Source organism: Nannospalax galili, unplaced genomic scaffold, assembly GCF_000622305.1.
Source record: "Nannospalax galili isolate Female #2095 unplaced genomic scaffold, S.galili_v1.0 scaffold100, whole genome shotgun sequence".
In the NCBI taxonomy this organism is placed as follows: domain Eukaryota; kingdom Metazoa; phylum Chordata; class Mammalia; order Rodentia; family Spalacidae; genus Nannospalax; species Nannospalax galili.
Window position 1 is genome coordinate 5,940,966 of NW_008352891.1, and position 8,092 is coordinate 5,949,057.

The following is an 8,092-nucleotide window of genomic DNA, read 5'->3' on the forward strand; positions in this document are numbered from 1 at the left end:
TAGAATAAATGCTGGTTGGTGCAGATTTTCATTAGAGGTTCATTTCAAGAAGTTCTTTCCACATTTGGTAATCAAAACAATCTATGAGGAGCGCAGATTAGGAACATTTATTTCTCTAATTCACCTATGTAACAAATTTTCAAAGGTCTTATAATTTGCTGTGAGATTTGTTTCTTTGAAATTTTCATCAGTATTTTCTAGGTCTTCCAACAGTATTTGTCATCTGGTATTTTATTCATATTTGCCATGGCAGGATGATTTTAAAAAAAGATAAATATAAAATATAACTTTAAAGCGTGTGCCGCCATGCCCAGCAGGTTTTTTTGTTTTTTGGATCTTTTTGAGACAGGATCTCCCTGTAGCCCCAGTTGGCCTGGACCTCACTCTGTAGACCAGGCTGGCCTCGATCTCACAGGGAGCCACCTGCCTCTGCCTCCAGAGTGCTGGGACTAAAGGCATGGGCCACCACGCCCAGCCATGTGAAGAGAGTTTTTTTAAGGTTGTGGGCAAAATAATTTTAAAGAAGGGTCAGTTGAGGAAAGATGGAAATGGATAGTTATGCAGGGATAAGGGGGAGGAGCTGGGGAGATGGCTCAGTGGGTAAAGTGCTTGCTGCCCAAGTGTAAGGACCTGAGTTTGGATCCCCAATACCCACATAAAGCTAGGCATGGCAGCACATGCCTATAACTCCATCACTGGAGATCCAGAGACAGGTGGAACCCAGGGACTTGCTGACTAGCCAGTCTAACCAAATGGTGAGCTCCAGGTTCAGTGAAAGACTTTATCTCAAAAAAATAGAGGAAAACACTCAGCATCAACCTCTGGCCCCCACACTCACCTGCACAGATGCACACATGTGCACATACAGGACACACACATAAACACACAGAATAAGGGGAGTCAAGCATAGTAATAAATAAATATAGCCCTGGCACTCAGGAGGTTAAAGCAGAAAGATTACAAGTTCAAGGCCAGCCTGCTCTACATAGCAAACCTGAGGGCAGCCTGGGTCTCCTAGTGAGACTCTGTCTCAAAAAAAAAAGTGTGATGTAGAATAAAAAGGAATAAAAAGACGGAAGTGGAGGAGGAAGAAAGGAAGGAAGGAAAGAAAAAAAGAAGAAAGAAAGAAAAGGGAAAAAATAGATCCTAGGGAGAGATATAAAGGCCTGAGGCACAACCCAGCTGGAAGGTTTGAGAAATGGAAGGAGGCCAGTGTGACCTGAGGTTAATGGGTAAGAGGCAGAGTTGTGGGATCAGAGGGCGGTGTGACACCTAATTGCTGCAGGTCTTCTGGGCCTGCAGGGCTGATATTTAGCCAGTTCACATAGATAAAGCCTGCACTGTTTGCTAACATTCTAACTCCCTGAGTTCAGATCTACAGACCTAAACCATGTAAAAAGCCGGATGCAGCAGTGTACACCCTAGTGATCTCACAGCAAGATGGGAGGCAGAGACAGAGAATCGCCTGTAAGCCTGTGACCAGCTAGCCTGGAGAACAAAGCTCAGCAGCAGAAACAATAAGAGGAACCCTGCCTCGAGCAAGGTGGAAAGCAGGAACCAACCCCTGAAAGTTGTCGTCTGACCTCCAGACATGCACATGCCACACTCACACATACATACATGTGTGCACATATATATACACACAGGCACACATAAACACACACACATAATATGTGACTGAGCTAGTAATAAAAAAACAGATAGGCTCATAAAAGCACAATTTTTCCCAGTGTCATGATCATTTCTGGCAAGATTGGGTCCACTTAATTAAATATGGTATACCATAAAACAATTCTATGATTTAGCCAATAATTAAATGTTGAATATGTAATAATATCATGTGATATTATAAGGATCAGAAAAAAATGAATACAATTGCTTTTAGTTCACCAGACGTTCAGGCTTAAAACAATATAAATTAAAATTCTCTATTTTGAGACTACAAAGCACCAAGGGGCTACCGATACAGGGGAAAGTTACTGGAGGAGTTTGATGCATTTCTCTCTGTCAAATCATAACTCCTACTGGGTCATCATTTAATTAGAGCATAGCAAACAAGAGGCCATAACAAACCAGGTGTGGTGGTACATTCTGCAATCCCAGTAAACAAATGACTGGGGCAAGGGGACCATGAGGTACAAGGCAGCCCAATCTTGTTGATTTTCTTTTTTTTCAAACCAAGGGCTGGTGAGATGGTTCAATGGGTAAAGACACTTGCAGTCAAGCTTGATGACCCAAGGTCAATACAAGGAACTCACATGGTGGAAGGAAAAAAACTAACATCCACAAGTTGTCCTCTGACCTCCACACTCATGCCATGGCACACATGCATCCCTTGTCCCACTAAAAGTGCAATAAAAATGATGAAGAAGCCAATAAGTTCTAAAAACCAATAAATGACCTGATGTTAATAGACTGGCAAATGTAATATGTAATAACATATCTTTTTGATTTTTTTTTCTGTGTGTGTGTTTGAGACTGGGTTCTCACTATATAGCCCTGGCTGATCTGAAACTCACTATGTAGACCAGGCTGGCCCCCAACTCACAGAGATCTGTCTGCCTCTGCCTCCTGAGTGCTTGGATTACAGGTATGCACAACTATACCTGGCTGACCTTAGATCAATTTTTTTAAAGATTAAAAAAAAAACATTTTAATTTTTTTTACTATCCTATGTGTATGGGTATATTATCTGCATGTATATAAGTGCACCTATGTCATGCAATGTCCTCGGAGGTCAGAAGAGGGCATTGGATCCCCTGAAACTAGAGTATGAACAGTTGTTAGCTGCCATGTGAGTGCTGGAACTGCACTCAGGTTTTCTGTAAGAGTGGCCACTGAGGCATCTCTCCAACCCAAAGGTTTATTTTATTTTTTAATTATATGTATATGGAGGGGGTATATGGGGGGTGGGTAACGTGCAAATGAGTGCAGGTGCCCTCAAGGTCCAGAAGAGGGTGTCATATCCCCTGGAGCTGAAGTGATAATTTTGAGATGGATGCTGGAAAACAAACTTAGGTCCTCTTCAAGAGCAGTAATCACCCTTAACTGCTAAGCCATCTCTTCAGCCCTTGGATAGACCTATTTTGAAGGTAGAGCCAGTAATGGAATGGATGTAGCTGTGAGAAAAAAGAGGATCAAGGAGGATACACTAGGGTGAAGGTGGAGCCCATCTCTGGGATGGCTGTGAGCCTGGGTGGGGCAAAAATCAAGATTTGGGACACATTGAATGTGACTACAAGCGGAGTCTTACAAGAGAATTTGGAATTATGAGATGTTCTGGCACATGTGAATTTGGGAGTCGTCATGTCTAAGGAATATTTAAAGTCATGGGAAAAAAATGAGGACACTTAGGGAAGGAAAATAGATGACAAGTGAGAGAAGGGACCCAGGACTGGGGTGCAGGACACTATAGTCTCAGAAGTCAGACAGACCAGCAAAGATGACCAAGAAGGACTGTGGCGTCCAGAAGTCTGCATGTCCCCAGAAAAAAGAATTATCAAATACATAGGAGTTTGGGCAAACTCAGCACAGGATTTGCAAGAGTGATTTCACGCAAGCAAGAGGGATGAAAGTTTGGCTGGAGAGGTTTGGAGGTAGGGCAGGATGAGGAAGAGAATGATCACTGAGTGACCACAACTCCCTCAAAGGAGGAGCCAAGAGCTACGTAGTAGCTGAAGGGAGCTGTGGCTAGGATAAATAGGTTAAAAATGTGAACTATGTAGTATTTTGTGCACTAAGGTAAATGAAATGTTAGTCAAATTGGAGAGGAAGGTGAGGATGACAGGCACATCCTTGAGTGGGTGAGAGGGACAATCTGACCCCTGATGAGGCCACCCTGAGGGACTGTATTATGTCATGTGACCAGATTGTTGCACTCAATGAATGTGGCCAGCATGCAGCAGGCTGGGGCCCTGGTCTGTTCATGTGGCCACGTTAGGATTGGTGCCACCCACTGCCTCCTCCTCACCCCTTGCAGGCTGCCAGTATCTCAGGGTTTTGGGCCCAGGACAGCCAAATGTTTAGTTAGGTTCTGCTGAGATTGGAGAGAACCAAGTACTGCCTCAAGGAAGCCACAGACAGAGACTCAAATCATGACAGTAGGTCTGAATCCTGGTCCTGACACTTACCTGCTGGCTATATGACTAGACAAGTCTCTATTTCTCCTCCGCAATGTGGGGATGGTCACTTTACCATATCACCTCATGAGGTGGCAAGGTATAGTTGGGATAGTGGCTATGGCAGATCTTTGGCAAAACTTCATGAACTGAAAGGCTTCAAATGCCATCAGTTACCATTGGGTTTAATTTATCACACAATCCCCCATTTATGCCACAAAACAGCTTTGCAGAGGATGTATTTCCAAGGACAAATTTTTGTGCCACTCCTCTCTATGGGCTTAATTTTCACAACTAGTCTATATTTTTTCTTTTAAGATAAGGAACAAGTCCTGGCTCCTTGTAAGAGCCTTCAATTTCATTGCTGACATAAATGCATCACTTCAAAATCATCAGTTGAAAGGAAGATGTAGACATATTATTATCTTCAAAGCTTTCTTGGAACTTATTAAAAGTTAATCACAAAGCACAGGAATATTCCAGGAGCAAACACCAGCCTTGAAACTTCTCATATAGAACCTCCTTCCTCCCCTGCTACTCTAAAATGCCTGCTGGAGAGAAGAGCCTCTGAGTATCTTCCCCTAAGGGAGTCCTCCAAGTGTCCCAAGGTCTGCTTATGTGGCCTGGTCTATGTATCATGAGCTGATACCGCCTGTCTTGCTTACTCTTATAGAAAAGGGAAAAGGGAGGAATACTAGCCATGTATCTGCTCTATATCAAGGCCTATGACCCAAGGTATCTTATCACTGAGCTGGAATATAATCATTTTCTGATTACACAAGGGAAACTGAGGCTTAATAGGTCAGTCAGGTCACCTAGCTGGCAAGCAGCCAGTTTTCCCTGCTCTGAAGAAGTCAGTCTTCCTGCCAATCGGAGTAGAGAGTCCTATAAGCTTATTTCATGACTGAATGGATCAATGAATAAAGTATGCTGGATATAAAACCACTTTGTCTGAGGACATTGCCAGGTATTAAAGGCATAACCCTGATGAAACAGAAGCAAAATAACCTTCTAAGATTTGGGTGAGGTACTCCAGAGTTTCCCAAACATTTGGGTGATAAGATCTCATGCATGTTGCAGAACCTGTCCAGGACTGGTTTATACATTTATAGTCTCAGAACAAACATGGTCTTTCTCCTGTCTCCCTTCTAGGAAGGAGAGGTAGCAGACAGTGTGGCTCTGGCCACAGGCATTAAGGGCCTGGAAAGATAACTCTGGTTTCTGATTGTCCTATATTCAGGACAGGCTACTTAATTTGGGAGACCTTGCACAAAATGGTAACAGCAGAGCCTCTTGTTCAAAGAATGCGTAAGCTATTTCAAGATGGTGACAGTGAAGGGTTCAACTCATCAGGGAGTCCTTCTGAGTAAGAGGCACTGGGACTCGGGTTATACACCAGGGAGCCAGCCCTGCCCAAGGTATTGGCTTTGGAGAAGGCTGGAAGAAATTCCTAAAAAGAGATTGATAGGACATTTTGAAGCAAAGAAGTTGTGACCAAAAAAAATGAAAACATCATGGAGAACAGGTGCTGGTTCTTTGCAGCACGCAGTTTCTAAACTGAAAGGGTTGCAACATTTATCTGGCACTTTCCTTACATTTTGAAGATATAGAAACTGGAACCCAGACTGAAGCGGTCATGTGGGAGTCAGACACAGCTATGGGGAAGGCAAGCTCTCCCTCAATTTCATTGGGGCTCCTTAGCACTAAAGCAGAGTAGGCCAGATCCAATCAATGCATTATCTCTTCTGGTTTCCTCTCTAACCTATAGTAAACTATGAAGGGGCAAGTCTGTAAGGCTCAAGGACATGGCAGAAAAAGCAGCAGCCGTTGGCTTGAGAATGACCAGGTAGGATAGGAGCAAGTGCAAGCCTGGAAAATAGAATGGAGTGGAAGCCCAAAGGCAGTCAGTGCCCACTTTCTAGAATGCCAGGAGCCCATTTGATATCCTTGCAGCAGATTTGTCTTCTCTGGAGTAGATTGCAGAGACCACAGCTTGCAGTGCTTCACAGCAACAGGCCAGTCTAAAGCTCCATCCAGAAGAAAGCCCTCCAGGACCCTAGGCTGACCATATGCAAAGATCATTCTAGGCTCTAGCCTTCAGAAACAGCTGACGACCAAGCTCCTCCAGGCACTAGGGAAGACAAAAGAAAAAGAAAACCAAAACAAATAAGTAAAAACTAAAAGAAAACAAAGGAGCAAGTAGAAAAAGAATTTGTAGAAGGCAGAAACAACTTCAAAACAACAGCTTCCCTCATCAGGGTAGAAATGATCTTATATCCACGAAACAAGAGCCAAAAAGGTTTCGAAACAATTCCAGAACAAGGAAGATCTCTGTAAAGTTAAAGGCATGAAAACCAAAATAAAAATTTAACATTAAAAAATAAGGCAAGAGGGGGCGGGAGAGATGGCTCAGTGGTTAAGAGCACAAGCTACTCTTCTAGAGGACCTGAGTTTGATTCCTAGCACCCATGTCAGGCAGCTCAGCTCACTGCATGCAGCCTGTACTCCAGCACTGCACTTACATGCACAAACCCACACACAGACATACACATAATTGTAAAATAATAAGGAAATAAAAATATAACAAAAAGACCAAAAAATGGAATGTATTAAAGAGATGATAGAGAGCCAGGTATAGTGGTGCATGTCTATAATTCTAACATTGTGGTGGCTGAGGCAGGAGGATCCTGAGTTTCCTCCAGGCCAAATAGCAAGACTCTGTCTGAAGAAGAGAAGAGGAAGAGGAGGAGGACAATGAGGACAAGGAGGAGGAGGGCAGGATGAGGAGGATGAGGAAGAGGAGGAGGGGGGACCTGGTTGGGTCTAATGTCCCAGGCCTATAATCCTAGGTACTCAGAGGTTAAGGCAGGAAGATCACAGGCTCAATTGCCTGAGCTACACAGATGTCAAAAGGCCAGCCTGGGCAGCTTAGTAAGACCCTGTCTCAAAATAAAAAGTTAAAAGAAGGCTGGGGATAAGCTCAGTAGTAGGCAGCTTGCCTAGCATATGCAAGAACCTGGGTTTAATCCCTAGTACTGAAAGGAGGAGACGAAAAAGGGATGACGTAAAGCAAGAGATTTAAGTCTAGAAAGTTGAAAGTCAACTACTGGAAATTCCAGAAAGAGAGCAAAGGAGACAAAACTATAACGGAAATAACAGAAGAAACTTTCCCAGAACTTAAACATGAGTTTCCAAGTCAAACATGCTAACTCAGAGAATGAAAAGCACCCAGGGTCACGTACACTATTGTGAAATCTATGGACTTACAGAGAACAAACTCTGCACAGCAGCCTCGGAATCTAGTATACGAAGGACCAAAAGAGTCAACATTCTCATCCAAATCCTACAGTTCTACAGTGAGGCAACCCACTGTTAAATGAGAATAAAATAAAGCACTCTTGAGCATGCAAGAACTTAGATAGCTTAGTTCTCTTGTACCCTGACTCAGCAACTTCAGGTGATGAGCCAACAAAACAAGGGTACAATCAAGACAGGAACCCAGGGTATCAGGAAGCAGGGAATCTATAATGTCAGAGGACATTGTATGACTTCAGGATGACAATCGTCTAGTGGCAACCAAGTTGAAAACAGCTTAAAGAAAGAAGGACCCCTCTAGAATAAGAGGAAACTGCCATGTTTGATATTATGGAAAATACTATAGAGAGTTGAGGCATATATTAGAACATCAGGACATAATAATGGTAGCAAATTAGACAAAAAGGAAAAAAGGGGAGCTGAACTACTTCAGTAAAAGTGGAGGCCTGGCTAGGAAAGGTAGGAGGGGTATTGTGCCAATGGTTCTCTAATTGGCATTTGCCTGATCATCATAAAGTGTAACATGGCTATTGATTTTACTGAAGTCTTTTACAACTATTCTGGAGGGCCTTGTGGAGAGGCTGACTGTACATCATTGTAGGAGCTCAGTAGTTGCTTCTCAAAGTGTACATAAATTCACTAGGAAGTAGTGTGGTGAA